This window comes from Dama dama, chromosome 22, assembly GCF_033118175.1.
Source record: "Dama dama isolate Ldn47 chromosome 22, ASM3311817v1, whole genome shotgun sequence".
Lineage (NCBI taxonomy): Eukaryota > Metazoa > Chordata > Mammalia > Artiodactyla > Cervidae > Dama > Dama dama.
Window position 1 is genome coordinate 20,852,434 of NC_083702.1, and position 27,997 is coordinate 20,880,430.

The window sequence follows — 27,997 nt, forward strand, 5'->3', positions numbered from 1 at the left end:
ATTTTTTATATAAATAGATAGTGCATCTCTGAATAATCACATTTTATTTCTTCCCTCCAAGTGCAATAACTTTTTCTTGTTATTCTTTTCTTTTTTCCTGTTTTTCTTGATTTTGACTTATTTTTACCCAATTGGCTTTTATTTCCAATGTTGAAGAGATGGTGCAGTAAAGGTCTTATAAGTATCCTTCCTATACTGGGGGAAAATATTTCAATATTTCATGCTCAAATAGGAGGTGTTTTTTGGGGTTTTTTCATATACCTTTCTAACATGAAAGCAAATCCATATTATTCATAATTTTCCTGTAGGTTTTATATGCAATCAGTCATGTTACCATTTTACTATTTTCCTTTCAATAGAATGAGAAAATTTTTAAATGTTTTTGAAATATCTCTTTCCTTCAATGTTGACCAATTATACATTCCTGAAATAAAACAAGAAAAATCATTCTGTATTTTCCTCCTTTGAAAAATCACTGCATATATCATATTTAGAGTAGGATGGTTTTTTTCATCCATTATCACAAAGAGTTTGGACTGAATCCATTAATATTGTGTAACTTGACATGTTTTCTTATCAAGGCTCTATAGAAGTCTCTGTTTTATGGTGGAAGACCTGGCATAGTTTTAAGTGTTATTATTCACTATTGTTACCATTAGAGCTCCTAGAATTTTTTGCAGGAAGGTTTACACAGTGAACTTAATATATTTAACACATGTTAAGGTTATACAGGTTTATAGTTGTTGTACTACGTTTGGTAATTTGCATTTTCTAGACATTCTATTTCATGTAGATAGTAAAATGGCTTCGTAATACAGCTTTACTGTCTGTTTAACATCCGTAAAAACCATAATGGTTTTGTCACGTTTCAGTTCAGTTCAGTCACTCAGTCATGTCCAACTCTTTGCAATCCCATGGACCACAGCATGCTAGACTTCCCTGTCCATCACCAACTCCCAGAGCTTCGTCAAACTCATGTCCATCGACTCGGTGACACCATCCAACCATCTCATCCTCTGTTGTCCCCTTCTCCCACCTTCAATCTTTCCCAGCATCACTGTCTTTTCCAATGAGTCAGTTCCTCCCATCAGGTGGCCAAAGTATTGGAGTTTCAGCTGCAGCATCAGTCCTTCCAATGAATATTCAGGACTGATTTTCCCCAGGATGGAATGGTTTGATCTCCTCCCAGTCCAAGGGACTCTCAAGAGTCTTCTCCAACACCATGGTTCAAAAGTATCAATTCTTCAGTGCTCAGGTCTCTATATGGTCCAACTCTCACTACATACATGACTAGTGAAAAACCAAGCTTTGACTAGACGGATCCTTGTCAGCAAAGTAATGTCTCTGATTTTATTATGCTGTGTAGGTTGGTCAAAGCTTTCCTTTCAAGGAGTAAGCATCTTTCAATTTCATGGCTGCAGTCAAATCTGCAATGATTTTGGGGTCCAAAAAACTAAAGTCTCTCACTGTTTCCATTGTTTCCCCATCTTTTTGCCATGAAGAGATGGGACTGGATGCCCTGATCTTCACTTTTTGAATGTTAAGTTTTAAGCCAGCTTTTTCACTCTCCTATTTCATTTTCATCAAGAGGCTCTTTAGGTCTTCTCTTTCTGCCATACGGGTGGTATCATCTGCGTATCTGAGGTTATTGATATTTCTCCGAGCAGTTGTGATTCCAGCGTGTGCTTCATCCAGCCCAGTATTTCTCATGATGTACTCTGCATATAAGGAAAATAAGCAGGGTGACTATATACAGCCTTGATGTACTCCTTTCCCAATTAGGAACTAGTCTGTTGTTCCTTGTCCAGTTCTAACTGTTGCTTCTTGACCTGCATACAGATTTCTCAGGAGACAGACCAGGTGGTCTGGTAGTCCTATCTCTTGAAGAATTTTCCACAGTTTGTTGTGATCTACACAGTCAAAGGCTTTGGTGTAATCAACTAAGCGTAAGAAGGAGCAGAATAACTCCTCTCCAATAGCAAGATTCCAGAAAGGTACATAATGATTTAAATCTCTGATGTAAATGCAACTTGTATTTTGTCCCTATCTTAGGCTAGTGAACATAAGAAAAGATTAAGGCATAGAACATAACTTATTAAATCAGGCAACAAACATTCCTAAGGAATGATCATGGGAGAGTGCTCTCCCTAAGCAACAGTATGATCACCATGTCCATTGTTGGAAAATGACTCCAATTTTCACCTGCTGTAACATGGTAAAAGACAAATAATTTTGCTATTCTAAAATAGAAGTTTCATTTCTTGATTTTCAAGATGTGTTAAGAGAAGATAATGTTTGCTGTATATGGAGACATAAATTGGGGTATGAGAGACTGACCCTGTCTGTGAATGTATGAGTGAGATTTGTTTTATATGTACCATCCTTGAGGGTGCGTGGATATGTTTTATGTGTGTGTATATATATACATATATATATGTATATATATATATACACATACATACATACCTGTTTATATCTATGCATACATGTAGTTTAACTTCTATTTTTTAAAATTCAAATTGGCTTTGAATAGTAATTCACAATCTTTCTCCAGAATTTCACTGTGGTTGTTGTCCAAGAGAGTAGTTTACATATTCCAATGACTGGTATTCTATTTGTTTTTGGAAAAAAGTGTTGAATGCGAGTTTGATGTCCTGCACTACTTACAATTCTATTCTGCTTTATATAGATAATGAAGAGGAAATAAGATGATATTAAACGTTTCCAATACTTTGTTAAAGGCTTAATTCGGTCCATATTATCTTTGTTAGAATTCACTTGTGTTTTCGTACATATTTGTAGTTTGTCTAGTGATATATGTATTATTATAGAATTTGTATTGTATACAAATATTAATATTTGTAGTTTGTCTAAGATCTATTAATACTCCATTAAACAATGGAATATGACTTTATGATACTTTATTTACATTTTTAAACCATTAATGCACATGTGGTGATTTCCAGTTCTTCTGCTCCTTGTTAGCAGGTGTTCTGATGGACCCCCTTGTAAGGCTCACCTGTGTTGCCTACACGATTTTCTCAACACAGGAGGAAAGGCTTACCTGTGCCACCTCCTACAGCCAGGTCAATTATTCCTTCTTATCCCTCAGGCTTAATGTTAGATACAATTCACAGCTGTCAATATCCCCAAGTTGTTATACAAGGTGTATTCTTCTGTGGGATCTCTACAATTAATTCATGTCTTTGTAAATTTCCCTTTGTTAAATGGCCCTCAAAAAAAAAAAAAAAAAAGAATTTTCCTCATTAACATTAGAAAACAGAGAAACTGATAATTATAAATGTTTAAGTTAATTTTGAATCAAAAGTACAGACATTGGTTAACATTTATGGCAATATTAAAAGCTTTCAGCTTTCAACTTTTTGTATTTTAGTTTTACATTAGAATCTAACATGCTCATTTATAGCATGTTAAAGAATGAAAGACCCTATAAAAAAACACATCTTTACTTACCTTTTAAAAATTAATGAAAACATTTCATTAAAAACTGTTCAAGTGAAATTTCTTTATTTGGGGCTAGAAATTTCTGATATCCCTATCAATTATATCATGGATTCCAGTCTCTTGTGAAGGTCGTGGTCATCCATGGATGTGGCTAAATGGTTCAACTTGAAAACTACAATGTTTTTTTTTTAAAAGATTGCTATATGGAGGAGGAAAAGTACATAAAGAGAAATTTTTTAAAACAATATAAATGCATTTGTTTTAGTCAAATTATAGAAAGCTGAAGGAAGATGTTGAAAGTTAATAAAATGTTGATATCAATGTTGAAAAATAGGCTACTCTGTAGTCCATTTTCCCGATAACAAACTCATTGAAGTCTTGTTAAAGACATAATTAACCATTTTAAAATATCTTGTATTCCAGTTACTTGGAAAATGCCATTGTTTCATGAGTTGTCTTCATAGACTATAATAGAATTATACATTTTTTCTATTACAGGATAGAAGACTATTTACCTGGTGAACGTACTGTGTTATACTAACCTTATGGGGAATAAGAGCAGAAAGTTGTCAGTTTCCAAAGGCATATAATTGCAAGCATAAACTTGAGAATTAAAATGTGAGTTTGGATGCTGTTGAGTAACTTGACCTTTTATGAAATGGAAATAATATTCTGATTGTATAAAATTTTAAATGAATTGTATTATTTTTTCTGATAATGAAAGTTTTTTCAAAAACAATTGAAATATAATTGTGTGTGCTCATTCGCTCAGTCGTGTCCAACTCTTTGATCCACGTGGACTGTAGCCTAGCAGGCTTCTCTGTCCATGGAATTCTCCAGTTAAGAATACTGGACTGGTTCTATTTCCAGTTTTTAAGGAATCTCCACACTGTTCTCCATAGTGGCTGTACCAGTTTGCATTCCCACCAACAGTGAAGGAGGGTTCCCTTTGCTCCACACCCTCTCCAGCTATTATTGTGTGTCAACATTTTGATGGCGGCCATTCTGACCAGTGTGAGATGATACCTCATTCTGGTTTTTGCTTTGATTTCATTTCTCTAATAATGAGTGATGTTGAGCATCTTTTCATGTGTCTATTCACCATCTGTATGTCTTCTTTGGAGAAATGTCTGTTTAGTTCTTTGGCCCACTTTCTGATTGGGTTGTTCACTTTTTTGGTATCCAGTTGCATGAGCTGCTTGTATAGTTTGGAGTTCTTTGTCAGTTTCATCTGCTGCTGTTTTCTCCCATTCTGAAGGCTGCCTTTCCAACTTGCTTATAGTTTCCTTTGTTCTGCAAAAGCTTTTAAGTAGAATTAGGTCCCATTTGTATTTTTATTTCCATTACTCTTCAAGGTGAGTCATAGAGGATCTTGCTGTAATTTATGTCAAAGAGTGTTCTGCCTCTGTTTTCGTCCAATAGTTTTATAGTTTCTAGTTTTACATTTAGATCTTTAATCCATTTTGAGTTTATTATTGTGTGTGGTGTTAGAAACTGTTCTAGATTCATTCTTTTACACGTGGTTGACCACTTTTACCAGCATTTGAGTCAATTGTAATGAGGTGGATGAAACTGGAGCCGCCTTATACTGTGTGAAGTAAGTCAGAAAGAGAAATGCCAGTATAGTATATTAACGTATATATATGGCATTTCTTATTTTTTAGAAATGCAAAAAGGCAGAATGGCTGTCTGAGGAGTCCTTACAAATAGCTAAGAAAAGAAGAGAAGAGAAAGGCAAAAGAGAAAAGGAAAGATATACTCATTTGAGTGCAGGGTTCCAAAGAATAGCAAGGAGAGATAAGAAAGCCTTCCTCGGGGATCAGTGCAACGAAATACGGGAAAACAGCAGAATGGGAAAGACTACAGATCTCTTCAAAGAAAATTAGAGATACCAAGGGAACATTTCATGCAAAGATGGGCTCAATAAAGGACACAAATGGCATGGACCAAACAGAAGCAGAAGATATGAAGAAGAGGTGGCAAGAATACACAGAACAGTACAAAAAAGATCTTCATGATCCAGATAACCACAATGGTACGATCCCTGACCTAGAGCGAGACATCCTGGAATGTGAAGTCAAGTGGACCTTAGGAAGCATCACTATGAACAAAGCTAGTGGAGGTGATGGAATTCCAGTTGAGCTATTTCAAATCCTAAAAGATGATGCTCTGACAGTGCTGCACTCAATATGCCAGCAAACTTGGAAAACTCAGCAGTGGCCACAGGACTGGAAAAGGCCAGTTTTCACTCCAATTCCAAAGAAAGGCAATGCCAAAGAATGCTCAAACTACCACACTATTGCACTCCTCTCACCCATTAGCAAAGTAATGCTCAAAATTCTCCAAGCCAGGCTCCACAATCACTCAAAAGAGAAGTTATTTGATAGTATCTCATTCCCTTTTCATAAATGAATGTCCTAATTTAAGTAGTTTAGTGCAGAATGTACTTTATATGGCAATACTACAATTCCCTCATCCTTAGAAAGCTATCTTTAACTTTTAATGGATTTTAAAATTATCAATGTAATTGGTGCATCATTTTTTTCCAATATGGCATTTTAATTTAACAGAGTTATTACAACAGTTTTAAAATGTATCTGTGAAAGATGACTTTAGATTGATCAGGATATTGCTATTCACGAACTTTTTCATTAATCTACTAATTTTCATTGTTCCAATAAAGAAGTAACATTATGTCAAGCAGAGAATATTATTTTTCTAATATTTTTAATTGATTGACAATTGTTTTACAATATTGGTTTGATTTCTGTCATTCATCAACATGAATTAGCCATAGGTGTTCATATCTTCCCTCCCTCTTGAATCTCCCTCTCACCTCCAGCCCATTCCCACCCCTCTAGGTTATTAAGCATAGAATACAATTTTTAAAATTACTTACTCTATCATGAAACAGTTGTCTAAAGGTCTACGGAAATGAGAACTAAACTTGGACTTGTTCAGCTGCAGAATGAGTGCTGTTACTGGTCTCACACATCACCCAGGTGAACCTTTCAAGGCTTCTTGTGATTTATACACCACGTATTAACTACTTATGTAAAGTTTCCATAGAGCACCATTCTTGACATTAAACAGCCACAGAGATGAAGAACCAAAAGGAAAGCTACTCAGAACCAAGTCTGGCTAAGGACACCAGGAGACAGAAAATGAGAGGTAAGATCCTGAAAAGATCAAGTTCAGCAACTGAGCAGGAGAAAACCTATGTGGAGTTAAACTTTCAAAATGCTTTTCACTATCCTCAATGACATGAGAGGAAATGCCACTATGAGTGTAAAGCATTTACTCACTCACATGCTTTTATTAATGAGGCTCAGAGCCAAAGTTTGAAATACAATATTCTAATATGACATGTGTGCTGGGCTGTACTTAGTCACTCAGTCGTGTCTGACTCTTTGCCACCGCGTGGAGTGTAGCCCACCAGGCTCTTCTGTCCATGGGGATTCTCCAGGCATGAATACTGGAGTGGGGTGCCATGCCGTCCTCCAGGACTACCTATTCAGTCATTACTGTAATTTGTCACCTTTGATATACAACTTGTGAAGCGTTACATTCGCTCAAAATGCAATAGTATACTCTGAGAGGAGTATTACAATGGTACATGTAATACCATTACATGTATGGATTTGGGGTCCAACTTTATGTTTATGAATTCCCTGGATGTGGCATCTTTTGCCCTTCTAAAACAACTATCTCCATCACTCCTTTATCAGTGTTTCCTTTTCTCTTCTCGCAGGTTCACTGTCACCTTGAGTGAAGCTCATTGTTGTGATCTTGAGAATCATCTGTTTTGTCTATGGTTAGAGTGATAGCTTTTATTCCACGTAAGTCAAGTTTTGAAAGATTATGATTGAACTTTTCATTTTACTGATCGTCAGTACTTCTAAAATTTCATATTATTATGGAATAGAGCTCTTATTTTAATATGTGCCTATAGTCTAAATATTGAATGGATATCCTGAGATTGTGCAAAGTATACATTACAAAATAATTGTAGGGAAAATAAATATATACATAGATATTTTCTGATTTCATAACCCAAAGATATACTTTAGGAAACTTAAACACCTTATTGAGTAAAATAATTCTTGAGCTTGCTTAAACCAAACACTATAAGAGGTGGTATAGTCTCTTCTTTAAGGTTTTTGAAATATACACACTCCAGTTTTTATTATCTCACTAATTATTCTTCAAGTAATTTTTTTCCAGATCGCCCTAAATCCTAAAAACACCACATTTAAACTAAGAAACTAAAATCATTATGAATTATTTAGATCAATGTTAATATTTTAAAAGATTACTTCCATTTTTTTCTAGTTACCCAAATACCAGAACAGAGTAGGTCCTCTCCAATAACAAATTTCCAGAAAGGCACATAATGATTTCAAACTTCTAATACAAATATAGCTTATATTTTGTCTCTCTCTTAGCCTAGTGAAAGTAGGAATAGATTTTGGGGTAGAATATGAAGTGTAAAATCAGCCATATGTAGAATAGACAGCCAACGGGAATTCGCTGTGTGGCTCAGGAAACTCAAACAGGGGCTCTGTATCAACCTAGGAGGGTGGGATGGGGAAGACGAGAGGGAGGTTCAAAAGGAGGGGATGTATGTATACCTATGGCTGATTCGTGTTGAGATTTGACAGAAAACAACAAAATTCCATAAAGCAATTATCCATCAATAAATTTTTGTTTAAACATTGGACAACAAATATTCCTAAATAATGATTATAGGAGTCTTTCTCTCTATGCAACCATATGATCACCATGTGAATTGTAGGCAATTGACTCTAATTTTATACCACTATAATATAAGAGATAAATAAATATTGCTATTCTAAAACAGGGGATTTTGGTATCATATCTAAGAAACCATTGCCTAATTCAGGGTCACAACTTTCACCTATGTTATCTAATATCATAGTTTTAATTTATTCATGTGTATGCTTGATCCATTTTAGGTTAATTTTCATATGTGACATAAGGGAAAATGAGATATCTTTGCATTTATTTAGGTCTTTAATTTTTAGGATTTTGTTTTTAAAGTATATATTTCACATGTCTTTGTTAAATGTGTTCCTGAATATTTAGTATTTTTGATGTTTTGTAAACAGAACATTTTTCTTCATGTTATTTTCAGAGTAGTCATTGCTAGTGTTGAGATCACTAGCTTTACCTTAAAAATTCAAATACCTTAGCATCCCTAAATTTAGGCTTTTTTATGATGTAATTTTTATCTTCCTTTATAGTATTTTCTCACTAAAAAGCACAGGAATAAAACTCCTGAACTTTAACTGACATATTAATATGTAAATTATGCCTGTTAGTCTGCCCCATGTTATGTTTTCCTAGAGCTAATGATGTACAGTAAAGTTTTCCAGAGTTGATTACCAGACCCCCCCACTGGACAATGGAACACAAGAAAATTCTGCATTTAAAAACATGACTTTCAAAGAGAGACAACTTAATAGAGGTATGTAGATATGAGACTGAGACAGACAAGCTTCTTCTCTGCTTCTCTCAATCAACGGATAGCCTGCTCAATTTGGATGTTATTTTAGACTCAGCCAATTGTGGAGTCCAACTTTCATTTTATTTAATTTCAGAAAAAAATACTCAGTCTTTCCCAGTGGTTAGATTCTTCTGTATACATGATATATTCTTCTAAGTCACCATTTCTCAAAATCATACTTTTTCTACCAAAAATCCTACATCTCCTTTAGCTCATTCTCTAATCACTATTATATGCTCTCATATGGGTATGTAGATCAGGTACTAGGTTAGTTTATCAATGCTAAGTTAAGATCAGCTCTATACCTATAGATTTTACTCGGTCTAGAGAATACAAAGAAGTGGTTTTCCCTTCTGAAGTGCTCTCTGTAGAGGTTGTGAGCGAAAACATCAATTTTCTAAGATATATTTGCTAGAGAATTTTACTAATATTATGCATAGATTTGGAGGAACGTAAGTCATCTCCCTAAGGCCAGGAAAATCAATGTTTTTACAAGGACTAGAAAGGATTCCTCAGTAGCTAAGTTTCAGAGTATTCCTTCCAAGATACACTCTGAACGGTCTCTAAGGAATATGTTTTGTTTTTAAGGAAAGGAATGTAAAAGTAAATGGTCATGTTGTGGAAAGAAATGTTACTATTTTTTGGATGAATTGAAGAATTTTGAAGACAGTAAAAATACCTGCAAGCAAATGGCCTCCACACTTCTTAATATAGAAGATAAGGAAGAATTGGTGATGCATTACTGTTTTTCATCTCACACAGTATCTATCTGGCCATTAGTTGTTGCCTAAATCTCTTTTTGGTTTTTTTGGCTGCCCTGGGTGTTCCTTGCTGCCCTTTGGCTTTCTCTAGCTGCAGCGAGATGGCTTCTCACTCAGGTGACTTCTCTTTTTGTGGAGTATGGGCTCTAAAGTGTGGGCTCAGTGGTTGTGGTACATGGGTTAAGTTGTTCTCTGTCAAGAGGAATCCTCCAGGACTGGAGATGAAACTGTGTCCCCTGTATTGGCAGACAGATTATTGACCACTTGACCACCAGGGAAGTTCTGTTAACTAAATCTTAATGCTTGCTAATACTTGAGTGTCCAAAGTTAATGTTGTAAGTTGATCCAGATCTAGACAGTACTGATGTTAAAGTCAGAAATACAAGTAGAAATGAAATTAGAATTTCATTTAATTCATCTAATTCATTCCCAACTAGAAGGGCTTCCATGGTGGCTCAGATGGTAAAGAATCCATCTGCAGTGCAGGAGACCTGAGTCCAATCCCTAGGTTGGGAAGATCCCCTGGAGGAGGGCCTGGTAATCTAGCCCAGTATTCTTGCCTAGAGAATCCCCATGGACAGAGGAACCTGGAAGGCTACAGTCCATGAGTTTGCAAAGCATCAAACACGACTCAGTGATTAAGCACAGCACAGAATTTTTCCAGTAGGACAAACATGAAGCAATTAGAAAAAAAAAATTATGCTTAAAATATATCATTTTATCAGAGATAATTATATGTTTATATGGGTAAATGAAAAAAAAGTCTGAAAAAAAAAAAAGCCTTTTTACCTCTAACAAAATCGAGAAATACAACATTACCACTGAGTTTGAGGTAAAAGGAAGAACTCAATATGAATTTAAAATTGAAGATCAATTAATCCCAACTTATATTACATTATAACTCATACAGTTTCCTAGAAAATTGAACTAAATATTTCATAATCATTATCTTTGGTTTGAACAGAGAAATAATTTACTATTATTTTTCAATTAATATGTAGTCTTACATTCCAGGCTAAAAAGAATCTTTTAATATCCACTCACCCACTCAGTTTTCTGTACTAGGCCAATTACCCATATCCTTGGCTTTAACAACTCTTAAATAGCTATAAAAATATGAACTTGAAAACCATCAAGAAAACAAATCAAATATGAACATGAAAAGAAAACATTAAAAAAAAAAAAAAAAAAGGAGACATTTCTTGTGTAGAGTCTGAATTAGCCTTTTTACTCCCAAGGGGCTTCCCTGGTGGCTGTGACAATAAAGAATCTGTCTGCAATGCAGGAGATCTGGATTCGATTCCTGCATCAGGAAGATACCCTGGAGAAGGGAATGACAACCCACTCCAGTATTCTTGCCTGGAGAATTCCATGGACAGGGGAGCCTGGTGGGCTCAAGAATTCGTTTTAGAGTCTAGAAGCCCTAGTCTTTCATGCAGGGTATCTTCATCAAGAAATAAGACCGCCTATGAAAACCATGAAATTGAACGTCAAATTTTATGACTATAGATTTAATATAGATGTATAGATGCAATTTTTTTCTGAGTAGAGGAACTAAGTTTTTACCATCTCCTCTATGGTAAAAGAAACAAAAGAAAATAAAAACTAAGGGTGAAAATTAAAGCAGAATAGTGAAACACACAATTTAAAGTTCAAAACCCTCTATTTAACTCCCTTTCATATTACTTTGCTTATAATAAAACTAGAAGATTACATGAGATAAAATATGTGCATTGTTGTTTGTTGTTGTTTAGTCACTAAGTTATGTCAGACTCTTATGTGAACCCAAGGACTGTAACCTGCCAGTCTCCTCTGTCCATGGGATTTCTCAGGCAAGAATACTGCAGTGGGTGGCCATTTCCTTCTCCAGGAAATCTTCCGGAACCAGGGATCAAACCCTCATCTCCTTCTTTAGCAGGCAGGTTCTTTACCACTGAGTACCAAGAAAGCCCCAATATATGTGCATGCTGCTGCTGCTGCTAAGTCTCTTCAGTTGTGTGTGACTCTGTTGCGATCCCATAGACGGCAGCCCACCGGGCTCCCCAGTCCCTGGGATTCTCTAGGCAAAAACACTGGAGTGGGTTGCCCTTTCCTTCTCCAATGCATGAAAGTGAAAAGTGAAAGTGAAGTCGTTCAGTCGTGTCCGACTCTTAGCGACCCCATGGACTGCAGCCTACCAGGCTCCTCCGTCCGTAGGATTTTCCAGGCAAGAGTACTGGAGTGGGCTGCCATTGCCTTCTCCAACATATGTGCATACATTTTTTAAAACTTAAGTTACTAGATGAACATCAGTTACATTTGTACTTATCAAGTAATTTCCAGACACCTCCTGGCTAAAAATCCAAAGCATAAAACAAGCAATATTTTAGCACATTCAATGAAGGCTTTAAAAAAATGGTCCACATTAAAAAAATCATTTTTTAAAAAAGGATCGGTCAGCTAAGATAGTGCTATTTTATGTCTCATTATGCCACTATATTCAATAAAATATAACTAAGATCATATTAGTTTATCATTTGAATAGAATTAAGATGAAGTTGATCTTTATACTTGTTATTCAAAAAAATAAAAATATGATAAAGATTATTATTTCATTTCAGAAGTATAAAAGTCTATGTTTTTCTCATAGAATATATTCCTTTTTATTACAGAACTTCATTCAAAGCCATCTATCCTATTTCTATTGAATTGGATTATCTCATAAAGGAACCAGAAATCAATGGACATGGGAAGATAAGTCAATACCTTTTCTCAAATTGTAAGTCTCTAGAACAGATGGTAATTAATAAGTTCCATATTCTAGTTTACATTTTGAAAAGTATACAGGAAAATTCAGACATTCAATATTAGACATGTAGGCATACATATATGAGCATATACAGGTGGTAGAGAATCTGCTGGCAATGCAGGAGACTCAGTTTGATCCCTGGGTCAGGAAGATCACCTGAAGAATGAAAACCCATGGCAATATTCTTGCCTGGGAAATCCCATGAACAGAGAAGGCTGGCAGGCTACAGTACATGGGGTTGTAAATATCGGACGTAACTTAACAACTGAGCACACACATGGGCATTTGCATGTACATACAGATACACACATACAAAAAATTTAAGTTAAGAAAATGAGTATATGGAGAGAGGGAGGCTTTTCATCTTGATTGTTATAATCCTCATAAAGTATACTTTAGGAAAGGCTAAGGCACCAAGGGATAGTTTCTTAAAGAAAGAGAAAAAATATATGTATACCTTAAATTTGGACCAATATTTCTTATGCCTACATTAGTTAATATCTATTTTACATTGTTTATATGCTTTTATTTTATGTTAAGTGATTGTAAAGAGTCAAACAAGGGAAACTGTGCAAGTATTCAACCAACACAAGTGGCTGCTTCTGACTGCTCCAGACTCATACATTTTACCTGGGATTTAATGCTAAGAATAATGTCATTATTCTATACCAATTGTATATATATTTGCTTGATTCCTTACATTTTAGCAGAAAGACAGGATACTAACTGGAAAGAAAATACATAGTATCCTTGAGAAAGAAGAATGGAACTGGAGGAATCAACCTGCCTGACTTCAGACTCTACTACAAAGCCACAGTCATCAAGACACTATGGTACTGGCACAAAGACAGAAATATAGATCAATGGAACAGATTAGAAAGCCCAGAGATAAATCCATGAACCTATGGACACCTTATCTTTGACAAAGGAGGCAAGGATATACAATGGAAAAAAGACAACCTCTTTAACAAGTGGTGCTGGGAAAACTTGTCAACCACTTGTAAAAGAATGAAACTAGAACACTTTCTAACACCATACACAAAAATAAACTCAAAATGGATTAAAGATCTAAATGTAAGACCAGAAACTATAAAACTCCTAGAGGAGAACATAGGCAAAACACTCTCCGACATAAATCACAGCAAGATCCTCTATGACCCACCTCCCAGAATATTGGAAATAAAAGCAAAACTAAACAAATGGGACCTAATGGAACTTAAAAGCTTTTGCACTACAAAGGAAACTATAAGTAAGGTGAAAAGACAGCCCTCAGATTGGGAGAAAATAATAGCAAATGAAGAAACAGACAAAGGATTAATCTCAAAAATATACAAGCAACTCCTGCAGCTCAATTCCAGAAAAATAAATGACCCAATCAAAAAATGGGGCAAAGAACTAAACAGACATTTCTCCAAAGAAGACTTACAGATGGCTAACAAACACATGAAAAGATGCTCAACATCACTCATCATTAGAGAAATGCATATCAAAACCACAATGAGGTACCATTACACGCCAGTCAGGATGGCTGCTATCCAAAAGTCTACAAGCAATAAATGTTGGAGAGGGTGTGGAGAAAAAGGAACCCTCTTACACTGTTGGTGGGAATGCAAACTAGTACAGCCACTATGGAAAACAGTGTGAAGATTCCTTAAAAAACTGGAAATAGAACTGCCATATGACCCAAAAATCCCATTTCTGGGCATACAAACTGAGGAAACCAGATCTGAAAGAGACACATGCACCCCAATGTTCATCGCAGCACTGTTTATAATAGCCAGGACATGGAAGCAACCTAGATGCCCATCAGCAGATGAATGGATAAGGAAGCTGTGGTACATATACACCATGGAATATTACTCAGCCATTAAAAAGAATTCATTTGAATCAGTTCTAATGAGATGGATGAAACTGGAGCCCATTATACAGAGTGAAGTAAGCCAGAAAGATAAAGAACATTATAGCATACTAACACATATATATGGAATCTAGAAAGATGGTAATGATAACCCTATATGCACAACAGAAAAAGAGACACAGAAATACAGAACAGACTTTTGAACTTTGTGGGAGAAGGTGAGGGTGGGATATTTCAAAAGAACAGCATGTATGCTATCTATGGTGAAACAGATCACCAGCCCAGGTGGGATGCATGAGACAAGTGCTCAGGCCTGGTGCGCTGGGAAGACCCAGAGGAATCAGGTGGAGAGGGAGGTGGGAGGGGGGATCGGGATGGGGAATACATGTAAATCCATGGCTGATTCATATCAATGTATGACAAAACCCACTGAAATGTTGTGAAATAATTAGCCTCCAACTAATAAAAAAAAAAAAAAGAAAGAAAAAAGAAAATACATAGTATCTTGAATCAGATCTAAGTTTGTGACCTACACCACAACTAATAGCTTGAGTGCTCTCTGGCAAGTCCAAATTTCTGGGTGTGTTTCCATATTGCAACAGGGCTGTACCATTTTGTATTCTATTAGCAGTATATGACAATTCCATTTGCTTGTGTCCTGCCAACATTTAATACTGATAATCTTTAAAATCATTTTTAATAAAGGTGTGTTTATTTTGTATATATCTAATGAATAAATGGTGTGCACTATATTTTCATATGATTTTATTAACCACGGATCTCCTATGGTAAAGTACTGATTAAAATATCTAGGCTATTTTTATTGGTTTGCTGGTTTTCTTATTGAACTTTGAGAGTTCTTTATATATTTTGGATGCTAATATTTTATCAGACATGTGATTTATAAATATTGCCTTGAAGTATACCTTGTAATCTCTTAACATTGTTTTTCAAGTCTAGATGAGCAGAAGTTTGTAACTAGATGAAAGTGAAAGTGAAAGTCACTCAGTCCTATCAGACTCTTTGCGACCCCATGGACTCGTCCATGGAATTCTCCAGGTCAGAATACTGGAGTGGGCAGCCTTTCCCTTCTCCGGGGGATCTTCCCTACCCAGGAATCGAACCCAGGTCTCCTGCACTGCAGGCAGATTCCTTATCAGTTGAACCACAACAGAAGCCCAAGAACACTGAAGTGGGTAGCCTATCCCGTCTCCAGGGCATCTTCCCAACCCAGGAATCAAACAAGGGCCTCCCACATTGCAGATGGATTCTTTACCAACTGAGCTCTCAGGGAAGCCTTGTAACTAGATGAAATGAAATTAATAAGGTTTAAATTTACATTTTTATATTTAAGAAGTTTTTAATTAAGAAATCTTTAATTAACCTGAACTTGAAACTTTCTCTCCCATGCCTTCTTCTAGAGGCTCTGTTTACATTGAATTCTATATTCCATTTCAAGTTAATATTTGTATATAGTGCAAAGTATGGATTGAATTCTTTTTAACTTTTTTATTGGCAAAGAGATGTCTAGTTATTTCAGCACAGCTTTTTAAAAAATTTTACTCTCCTGTTGAATTATCAGGATATTTTTGTCAAAAATCAATTGACCCCTTGTGCATGGATCTATTTCTAAAATCTTTACTCTGTTTCATTGATCTGAATATCTGCCTTCTTTCACCAGTATCTTGATTATGTGAACTTATAGGAACTCTTGAGGTGATGTTGAGTTCTCCTATTTTGTCTTTTTCAAAATTGCTTGGACTTTTGTTTTCAAAAGAAAAAAAAATTACTTAGTGGCCATTTTCTATGATAATTTCATTATGCAATAAATAAAATCTTAGCTACTTGAAAAAAAAATGACTGATTTTCAGATCAGTTCAGTTCAGTTGCTCAGTCTTGTCCAACTCTTTGTGACCCCATGGACTGCAGCACGCCAGTCTTCCCTGTCCATCACCAACTACCGGAGCCTACTCAAACTCATGTCTATCGCGACGGTGATGCCATCCAATCATCTCATCCTCTGTGGTCCCCTTCTCCTCATGCCTTCATTCTTTCTCAGCATGAAGGTCTTTTCAAATGAGTCAGTTCTTTGCATCAGGTGGCCAAAGTATTGGAGTTTCAGCTTCAGCATCAGTCCTTCCAATGAATATTCAGGACTGATTTCCTTAAGGAGTGACAGGTGGAATCTCCTTGCAGGCCAAGGGACTCTCAAGAGTCTTCTCCAACACCACAGTTCAAAAGCATCAACTCTCAGCACTCAGCTTTCTTTACGGTCCAACTTACACATCCATATGTGACTATTGTAAGATAGAGGCAGGAAATACAGAAGAAGAGTGTGGAGATTTTTGTAGTTCTATAAAATGGAGAAGTACTTAAAACGATTCAATTCAGTTCAGCTCAGTCTCTCAGTCGTATCTGACTCGTTGCAACCACAAGAACCGCAGCATGCCAGGCCTCCCTGTCCATCACCAACTCCCGGAGTTCACCCAAACCCATGTCCACTGAGTCAGTGATGCCATCCAACCATCTCATCCTCTGTCGTCCCCTTCTCCTCCTGTACTCAATCTTTCCCAGTATCAGGGTCTTCTCCAATGAGTCAGCTCTTCGCATCAGGTGGCCAAAGTATTGGAGTTTCAGCTTCAGCATCAGTCCTTCCAATGAACACCCAGGACTGATCTCCTTTAGGATGGACTGGTTGGATCTTCTTGCAGTCCAAGGGATTCTCAAGAGTCTTCTCCAACACCACAGTTGAAAACCATCAATTCTTCGGCCCTCAGCTTTCTTTATAGTCCAACTCACACATCCATACATGACCACAGGAAAAACCATAGCCTTAACTAGACAGAACTTTGTTGGCAAAGTAATGTCTCTGCTTTTTAATATGCTGTCTAGTGAAGGTGATGGAATTCCAGTTGCGCTATTTCAAATCCTGAAAATTGTTGCTGCAAAAGTGCTGCACTCAATATGCCAGCAAATATGGAAATCTCACCAGTGGTCACAGGACTGGAATAAGTCAGGTGACTTCACTTTCCAGGATGTTTGGCTCTAGGTCAGTGATCACACCATCGTGATTGTCTGGGTCATGAAGATCTTTTTTGTATAGTTCTTCTGTGTATTCTTGTCACCTCTTCTTAATATCCTCTGCTTCTCTTAGGTCACTACCAATTCTGTCCTTTATTGAGCCCATCTTTGCATGAAATGTTTCCTTGGTATCTCTAATTTTCTTGAAGAGATCTCTAGTCTTTCCCATTGTCTTGTTTTCCTCTATTTCTTTGCATTGATCGCTGAGGAAGGCTTTCTTATTTCTCCTGGATATTCTTTGGAATTCTGCATTCAAATGGGTATATCTTCCGTTTTCTCCTTTGCTTTTTGCACCCTGCCTTTTCACAGCTATTTGTAAGGCCTCCTCAGACAGCCATTTTGCTTTTTTGCATTTCTTTTTCTTGGGGATGGTCTTGATTCCCGTCTTCTGTACAATGTCACGAACCTCCATCCATAGTTCATTAGGCACTCTGTCTATCAGATCTAGTCCCTTAAATCTATTTCTCACTTCCTGGTGTAGTCATAAGGGATTTGATTTAGGTCATACCTGAATGGTCTAGTGGTTTTTCCTACTTTCTTCAATTTCAGTCTGAATTTGGCAATAAGGAGTTCATGATTCAAGCCACGGTAAGCTCCCGGTCTTGTTTTTGCTGACTGTATAGAGCTTCTCCATCTTTGACTGCAAAGAATATAATCAGTCTGATTTCAGAGTTGACCATCTGGTGATGTCCTTGCATAGAGTCTTCTCTTGTGTTGTTGCATGAGGGTGTTTGCTATGACCTGTGTGTTCTCTTGGCAGAACTCCATTAGCCTTTGCCCTGCTTCATTCTGTACTCAAGTCCAAATTTGTTACTCCAGGTGTTTCTTGACTTCCTACGTTTGCATTCCAGTCCCCTATAATGAAAAGGACATCATTTTTGGGTGTTAGTTCTAGAAGCTCTTGTAGGTCTTCATAGAACCATTCAACTTCAGCTTCTTCAGCGTTACTGGTCAGGGCATTGACTTGAATTACCGTGATATTGAATGGTTGGCCTTGGAAACGAACAGAGATCATTCTGTCGTTTTTGAGATTGCATCCAAGTACTGCATTTCGGACTCTTTTGTTGGCTATGATAGTTACTCCATTTCTTCTAAGTGATTCCTGCCCACAGTAGTAGATATAATGGTCATCTGAGTTAAATTCACCCATTCCAGCCCATCTTAGTTCACTGATTCCTAGAATGTCGATGTTCACTCTTGTCATCTCCTGTTTGACCACTTCCAATTTGCTTTGTTCATGGACCTAACATTCCAGGTTCCTATGCAATATTGCTCTTTACCGCATCGAATCTTGCATCTGTCACCAGTCCCATTCACACCTGGGTGTTGTTTTTGCTTTGGCTCCATCCCTTCTTTCTTTCTGGAGTTATTTCTCCACTGATCTTCAGTAGCATATTTGGTACCTACCGACCTGGGGAGGTCCTCTTTCAGGATCCTATCATTTTGCCTTTTCATACTGTTCATGGGGTTCTAAAGGCAAGAATACTGAAGTGGTTTGCCATTCCCTTCTCCAGTGGACCACATTCTGTCAGACCTCTCCCCCATGACCCGTTCATCTTGGGTGGCCCCATACAGCATGGCTTAGTTTCATTGAGTTAGACAAGACTGTGGTCCTGTGATCAGACTGGCTAGTTGTCCGTGATTGTAGTTTCGGTCTGTCTGCCCCCTGAGCCCCCTCTCTCAGTGCCTACTGTCTTACCTGGGTTTCACTTACCTTGGACGTGTGGTCTCTCTTCACGGCTGCTCCAGCAAAGTGCAGCCACTGCTCCTTACCTCGGACGCAGGGTAACTCCCCTCAGCCACTGCCCCTGACTTCGGGCACAGGGTAGCTCCTACTTAAAATGGTAGGGGTACGCAACAGGATTGAGGAACTAGATAAAGAATTACCAATGACCAAAGATGGAACAATTTTAAGCAGCAAAAACCAAAATAAGAAATAGCATTGAATTATAACCCCAATATAAAATATCCATGAGTCCATAGTAGTTTAAAATGATTACATACTTACATGAATGAGGGAGATGAAACAAATTTCTTGTGCAAAAGAATTCTAAGTAAATAATGTAGATGCTCTTGCCTAAAGGTGATGGGACTCCTTACTCCTTAAGTACTTACTGCACATAATGATTTCCTTCCAAAGAAATTATATACAGTCAAATGGAAGGGGAAAATAAGAGTAACTTAGAGTGGAAAACCTGACAAACACCACCTCAGTGAGCAAAGGTAACATCAACAGTGATAAGTCATGGTCACAGTTTGTTCTCTTGATGTGATGTGATAAAAATTTGCACTCTCTGGTCCTCCCCCAAACTTACAACCCCAATTTACTCATGGGAAAAAAGTCAGACAAATCCCAGTGAGGGATATACTAAAATATACCTACCTAATTCTTTTCAAAACTATCAACATCATCAAGCACAAGGAAAGTCTGTAATAGCCAAGGGAAGCCTAAAGAGACATGACATTTGGTATGTCATGTGGTAAACTGGTGGGATCCTGGAATATAAAAAAGACATAGGAAAAAAATTATAGAAGCATGGACAAACTATGGATTTAGTTACTAAAAGTATATTGATGTTAGTTTATTAATTATAACTAATGTGTGATACTAATATAAAATTCATTGAAAACCACCTGAGTACAGAGAATACAGAACACTATACCACTGTGAAACATTTTCTGTAAATGTACATTGTTCTAAAAAATAAAATTCATTAAAAAATTAAAATCAGTTCAGTTCAGTTCAGTCGCTCAGTGTGTCCGACTCTTTGCGACCCCAGGAACTGCAGAACGCCAGGCTTCCCTGTCCATCACCAACTCCTGGAGTTCACCCAAACCCGTGTCCACTGAGTCAGTGATGCCATCCAACCATCTCATCCACTGTCATCCCCTTCTCCTCCTGCACTCAATCTTTCCCAGCATCAGGGTCTTCTCCAATGAGTCAGTCCTTTGCATCCAGTGGCCAAAGTATTGGAGTTTCAGCTTCAACATCAGTCCTTCCAATGAACACCCAGGACTGATCTCCTTTAGGATGGACTGGTTGGATCTTCCTGCAGTCCAAGGGATTCTCAAGAGTCTTCTCCAACACCAGAGTTGGAAACCAGCAATTCTTCGGCACTCAGCTTTCTTTATAGTCCAACTCTCACATCCATACGTGACCGCTGGAAAAACCACAGCCTTAACTAGACAGACCTTTGTTGGCAAAGTAATGTCTCTGCTTTTTAATATGCTGTCTAGATTGGTCATAACTTTCCTTCTAAGGAGTAAGCATCTTTTAATTTCATGGCTGCAATCACCATCTGCAGTGATTTTGGAGCCCAGAAAAATAAAATCAGCCACTGTTTCCACTGTTTCCCCATCTATTTCCCATTAAGTGATGTGACCAGGTGCCATGATCTTCGTTGTGTATCATGTGTAATCATGTGTAAATCAGTGTGAAAATATCTACAAAATAAACTTTAATAGTTTCTGATTTTTTAACTTTCTTAGAATAGGAGGAACATTACTTTACAATGTTTTATTGTTTTCTATCAAAGAAAAATGTGAATCAGTCTTAAGTGTACATATATATGATCCCTCCCTCTTTAATCTTACTCCCACCCCATCCCACCCCTCTAAGCTGTCATAGAGAACCTAGTTGTGTGCTTCTGATTTTGACTGACTTAAATTCATAGAGCAATTAAGGGAGAAAAGTAATCATCATAATATTTAGATTTTCAGTTTAGGAACATAGTTTATTTATCAAGTTGTCTTTTTCAACTTTTCTCACTAGTATTTTATAATTTCCAGCATATAAATAGTGCACATGCTTTGGTACATATATACTATCAACTTAATGTTTTTGATACTATTGCAAATGGTACTTTTTGTTTATCACAACTTTCAATAATTTAATTTTAGTATATGGAAATATCACTGATTTTGATATGCTGTTCTATCTGAAACCATGTTTAACTTACTGATTAATTTTAGGAGGATTTCAGAGACACTTTGGAATTTTCTATGCAGACAATTATGTCATTTTGTAAGTAAACATAGTTTATTTTCTTTTCTCTGTCCAATCTATATGACTTTTTACAATAGAGAAGTAGAGAAAAAAGATGTAGCAAACGAATTTATGGTTATCATGTAGAAGCAAATTAAAAAGCAGAGACATTACATTGCTGACAAAGATCCCTATATCAAAATTATGGTTTTTCCAGTAGTCATGTATGGATTTGAGCGTTGGACCATAAAGAAGGCTAAGCATCGAAGAATTGATGCTTTTGAACTGTGGTGTTGGAGAAGACTCTTGAGTGTCCCTTGGACTGCAAGGAGATCCAACCAGTCCATCCTGAAAGAGATCAGACCTTGGTGTTCATTGGAAGGACTGATGTTGAAGCTGAAACTCCAGTGCTTTGGCCACCTGATGCAAAGAACTGAATCATCTGAAAAACCCTGATGCTGGGAAAGATTAAAGACAAAACAAGAAGGGGATGACAGAGGATGAGACGGTTGGATGGCATCACTGACGATGGGCATAAGTTTGAGCAAGCTCCAGGAGATGGTGAAGGACTGCGAGAACTGATGTGTTGCAGTCCATGGGGTCTCAAAGAGTCAGACACGACTGAGCAACTGAGCAAGAGCAACAACAGAGAATGAGAGGGAGGGATAGCATAGATGTGTACACATTACTATATATAAAATAGATAACTAATAAGAATCTGCTGTACAGCAGAGGGAACTCTACTAAATATTCTGTAATAGCCCATATGGGAAAATACAGTAAAACAGAGTAGATACAGGCATGTGCATAACTGAATCACTCTGCTGTACACCTGAAACTAACACACGTTGTAAGTCAACTAGAATCTAAAAAAAAATTTTTTTAAGAAAAAATATGTCTGTGTTTCTTTTTCAGTATGTGTCTTTCTTAAATATTTGCTTTTGCTCCTAAAGAAAAACAAAGCAAAATGTGTCCTCCCAAATATATGTTAATGAAGTAAGGGTCTGGTACCTCAAAATGCCTTTCATAACATAGTAGACTTCAAAGTGCACAGTGTTTAGTGAAGACTGTGGAGTCAATGACACCCGTCTATTTTCCACATGACATACTATGAATATATGTTAATTTCTGATTTATGAGATTATTTTAAATAAACAAATACAAAATGGATATCACTGAATATCATAGTATCAATACACAAATATTTTAAAATTTTTAGATGAATTTGCAGATGACCAATACCAAATATTGACACCACCCTTATGGCAGAAAGTGAAGATGAACTAAAAAGCCTCTTGATGAAAGTGAAAGAGGAGAGTGAAAAAGTTGGCTTAGAGCTCAACATTCAGAAAACTAACATCATGGCATCTGGTCCCATCACTTCATGGGAAATAGATGGGGAGACAGCGGAAACAGTGTCAGACTTTATTTTTTGGGGTTCCAAAATCACTGCAGGTGGTGATTGCAGCCATGAAATTAAAAGATGCTTACTCCTTGGAAGGAAACTTATGACCGATGTAGATAGCATATTAAAAAGCAGAGACATTACTTTGCCAACAAAGGTCCATCTAGTCAAGGCTACGGTTTTTCCAGTGGTCATGTATGGGTGTGAGAGTTGGACTGTGAAGAAAGCTGAGCACTGAAAAATTGATGCTTTTGAACTATGGTGTTGGATAAGACTCTTGAGAGTCCCTTGGACTACAAGGAGATCCAACCAGTCCATCCTAGAGAAGATCAGTCTTGGGTGTTCATTAGAAGGACTGATGTTGAAGCTGAAACTCCAATACTTTGGCCACCTCATGTGAAGAGTTGACTCATTGGAAAAGACTCTGATGCCTGGAGGGATTGGGGGCAGGAGGAGAAGGGGACGACAGAGGATGATGCTGGATGGCATCACCAACTCAATGGGCATGAGTTCGAGTAAACTCCAGGAGTTGGTGATGGACAGGGAGGCCTGGCGTGCTGCGATTCATGGGGTCACAAAGAGTCAGACACGACTGAGCGACTGAACTGAACTGAACTGAACTGAATACCAAATACAGGATGAATATGGGCTTCCCTCATAGTTGAGTTGGTAAAGAATCCGCATGCAGTGCAGGAGACCCTGATTCAATTCCTGTGTTGGAAAGATCCATTGGAGAAGGGATAGGCTACACATTCCTGTATTCTTGGGCTTCCCTTGTGGCTCAGCTGGTAAAGAATTTGCCTGCAATGAGGGAGACCTGGGTTCAAATCCTGGGTTGGGATCATCTCCTGGAAAAGACAATTCTCCAGTGTTCTGGCCTGGAGAATTCCATGGCCTCTATAGTCCATGGGATCCCAAAGAGTTGGACATGACGGAGAGCCTTTCGTTTTCACACACTTTCACTTTCAATACAAAATAAATTACTGTGGAGTTTGAAAGTACTAGTAAATAAAGGAATAAAAACCCATATTTTTCCTGAAAAATATTTTTATGACCTATAAACATTGCCAGAACTTTGTTTCTCATAGGTTAGGATTGATTCTTGGGTTTCTAAATGTCTTAATATTTTACCATTTAGTTACTTTATAATTTGAGAAATTTGGATTTGAACAATCATTAAATAATGATAAAATGGATAAATATACTACCATTTAATTTTTTTTTCTTTTTCTCTTTTTTTTTTTTTTATTATTTTTATTTTTTTTTCCAGTGGGTTTTGTCATACATTGATATGAATCAGCCATGGATTTACATGTATTCCCAATCCCGATCCCCCCTCCCACCTCCCTCTCCACCCGATTCCTCTGGGTCTTCCCAGTGCACCAGGCCGGAGCACTTGTCTTGTGCATCCCACCTGGGCTGGTGATCTGTTTCACCATAGATAGCATACATGCTGTTCTTTTGAAATATCCCACCCTCACATTCTCCCACAAAGTTCAAAAGTCTGTTCTGTATTTCTGTGTCTCTTTTTCTGTTCTGCATATAGGGTTATCGTTATCACCTTTCTAAATTCCATATACATGTGTCAGTATGCTGTAATGTTCTTTATCTTTCTGGCTTACTTCACTCTGTATAATGGGCTCCAGCTTCATCCATCTCATTAGGACTGGTTCAAATGAATTCTTTTTAATGGCTGAGTAATATTCCATGGTGTATATGTACCACAGCTTCCTTATCCATTCATCTGCTGATGGGCATCTAGGTTGCTTCCATGTCCTGGCTATTATAAACAGTGCTGCGATGAACATTGGGGTGCACGTGTCTCTTTCAGATCTGGTTTCCTCAGTGTGTATGCCCAGAAATGGGATTGCTGGGTCATATGGCAGTTCTATTTCCAGTTTTTTAAGAAATCTCCACACTGTTTTCCATAGCGGCTGTACTAGTTTGCATTCCCACCAACAGTGTAAGAGGGTTCCCTTTTCTCCACACCCTCTCCAGCATTTATTGCTTGTAGACTTTTGGATAGCAGCCATCCTGACTGGCGTGTAATGGTACCTCATTGTGGTTTTGATTTGCATTTCTCTAATAATGAGTGATGTTGAGCATCTTTTCACGTGTTTGTTAGCCATCTGTATGTCTTCTTTGGAGAAATGTCTGTTTAGTTCTTTGCCCCATTTTTTGATTGGGTCATTTATTTTTCTGGAATTGAGCTGCAGGAGTTGCTTGTATATTTTTGAGATTAATCCTTTGTCTGTTTCTTCATTTGCTATTATTTTCTCCCAATCTGAGGGCTGTCTTTTCACCTTACTTATAGTTTCCTTTGTAGTGCAAAAGCTTTTAAGTTCCATTAGGTCCCATTTGTTTAGTTTTGCTTTTATTTCCAATATTCTGGGAGGTGGGTCATAGAGGATCTTGCTGTGATTTATGTCGGAGAGTGTTTTGCCTATGTTCTCCTCTAGGAGTTTTATAGTTTCTGGTCTTACATTTAGATCTTTAATCCATTTTGAGTTTATTTTTGTATGGTGTTAGAAAGTGTTCTAGTTTCATTCTTTTACAAGTGGTTGACAAGTTTTCCCAGCACCACTTGTTAAAGAGGTTGTCTTTTTTCCATTGTATATCCTTGCCTCCTTTGTCAAAGATAAGGTGTCCATAGGTTCGTGGATTTATCTCTGGGCTTTCTATTCTGTTCCATTGATCTATATTTCTGTCTTTGTGCCAGTACCATAGTGTCTTGATGACTGTGGCTTTGTAGTAGAGTCTGAAGTCAGGCAGGTTGATTCCTCCAGCTCCATTCTTCTTTCTCAAGATTACTTTGGCTATTCGAGGTTTTTTGTATTTCCATACAAATTGTGAAATTCTTTGGTCTAGTTCTGTGAAAAATACCGTTGGTAGCTTGATAGGGATTGCATTGAATCTATAGACTGCTTTGGGTAGAATAGCCATTTTGACAATATTGATTCTTCCAATCCATGAACACGGTATGTTTCTCCATCTGTTTGTGTCCTCTTTGATTTCTTTCATCAGTGTTTTATAGTTTTCTATGTATAGGTCTTTTGTTTCTTTAGGTAGATATATTCCTAAGTATTTTATTCTTTTTGTTGCAATGGTGAATGGTATTGTTTCTTTAATTTCTCTGTCTGTTTTTTCATTGTTAGTATATAGGAATGCAAGGGATTTCTGTGTGTTAATTTTATATCTTGTAACTTTACTATATTCATTGATTAGCTCTAGTAATTTTCTGGTAGAGTCTTTAGGGTTTTCTATGTAGAGGATCATGTCATCTGCAAACAGTGAGAGTTTTACTTCTTCTTTTCCTATCTGGATTCCTTTTACTTCTTTTTCTGCTCTGATTGCTGTGGCCAGAACTTCCAACACTATGTTGAATAGTAGTGGTGAGAGTGGGCACCCTTGTCTTGTTCCTGATTTCAGGGGAAATGCCTTCAATTTTTCACCATTGAGGGTGATGCTTGCTGTGGGTTTGTCATATATAGCTTTTATTATGTTGAGCTATGTTCCTTCTATTCCTGCTTTTTGGAGAGTTTTAATCATAAATGAGTGTTGAATTTTGTCAAAGGCTTTCTCTGCATCTATTGAGATAATCATATGGTTTTTATCTTTCAATTTGTTAATGTGGTGTATTACATTGATTGATTTGCGGATATTAAAGAATCCTTGCATTCCTGGGATAAAGCCCCACCTAAAGCAATTAGAGAAGGAAGAAATGAAGAACCCCAGAGTTAGCAGAAGGAAAGAAATCTTAAAAATCAGGGCAGAAATAAATGCAAAAGAAACTAAAGAGACCATAGCAAAAATCAACAAAGCTAAAAGCTGGTTTTTTGAAAAAATAAACAAAATTGACAAACCATTAGCAAGACTCATTAAGAAACAAAGAGAGAAAAACCAAATTAACAAAATTAGAAATGAAAATGGAGAGATCACAACAGACAACTCTGAAATAAAAAGGATCATAAGAGACTACTACCAGCAGCTCTATGCCAATAAAATGGACAACTTGGATGAAATGGACAAATTCTTAGAAAAGTATAACTTTCCAAAACTGAACCAGGAAGAAATAGAAGATCTTAACAGACCCATCACAAGCAAGGAAATCGAAACTGTCATCAAAAATCTTCCAGCAAACAAAAGCCCAGGACCAGATGGCTTCACAGCTGAATTCTACCAAAAATTTAGAGAAGAGCTAACACCTATCTTACTCAAACTCTTCCAGAAAATTGCAGAAGAAGGTAAGCTTCCAAACTCATTCTATGAGGCCACCATCACCCTAATTCCAAAACCAGACAAAGATGCCACAAAAAAAGAAAACTACAGGCCAATATCACTGATGAACATAGATGCAAAAATCCTTAACAAAATTCTAGCAAACAGAATCCAACAACATATTAAAAAAACTACCATTTAATTTTCAGCAAATATTCTCCCTCATACAATGCCAAATTATAGAGTAAATCCTATAATAGATAAAATGACTTCCAGGCAAACTATTTTCATTTAGCTTTATTCACCATTGACTACTTGTATTATATGCACAAAAAAACAAATTTACGAAAGCAAAACTGGATTTATGTTGATAGAAACCAAACCATTTAAACTTTCATATTACATTGAATTTGCAGATTGAGGGAATTTGAACATTGGAAATTTTATTGCTAACCAGGCAGGTAATACCAATAGCTGTGGAGAAACCACACCCCCCCACACACACACACAATTTAGCATCAAAAAATGAATTAAATATTTCCTAAAACAGCTGAAGATATAAATATATATGCATATATATAAATATATCTATATATATAAATATATTATGCATAATATATTTTTGACCCACTTTCATTTTGATTCATTATTGTCTTCATCTGTAGTTAACATTAAGATTAATTAACAAGTACCTCAAGGTAAATTATTTCCTGCAACAATCCAGAGCTCTCCAAAATTTCTACATAGCTTACCTATAGCAAGTTCTCCTGTATCCCTCTTGTTCAACAATGTGACAGCAGAATTACATGCCCACACTGCCTAATAACATCTGTGTCTGTGTCTTGAGATTTCACCAATTGGAGGACAACTTGATCAGAACACAGCTAGGACGAGCTCTCTCAGCTGGCC

At 36.9% G+C, this 27,997-nt stretch overlaps 1 long non-coding RNA gene across 1 annotated transcript; it reads right to left on the minus strand.

Moving 5' to 3' along the window:
- Positions 1 to 464: 464 nt before the first annotated feature.
- On the minus strand, positions 465 to 27,995 carry LOC133043774 (uncharacterized). The gene is made up of 3 exons (XR_009689769.1): positions 27,841 to 27,995; positions 3,065 to 3,233; positions 465 to 1,718 (listed from the first exon to the last, which is right to left on the minus strand). It is a non-coding gene; the product is annotated as an uncharacterized LOC133043774 (long non-coding RNA).
- Between the last annotated feature and the right edge of the window lie 2 nt (positions 27,996 to 27,997).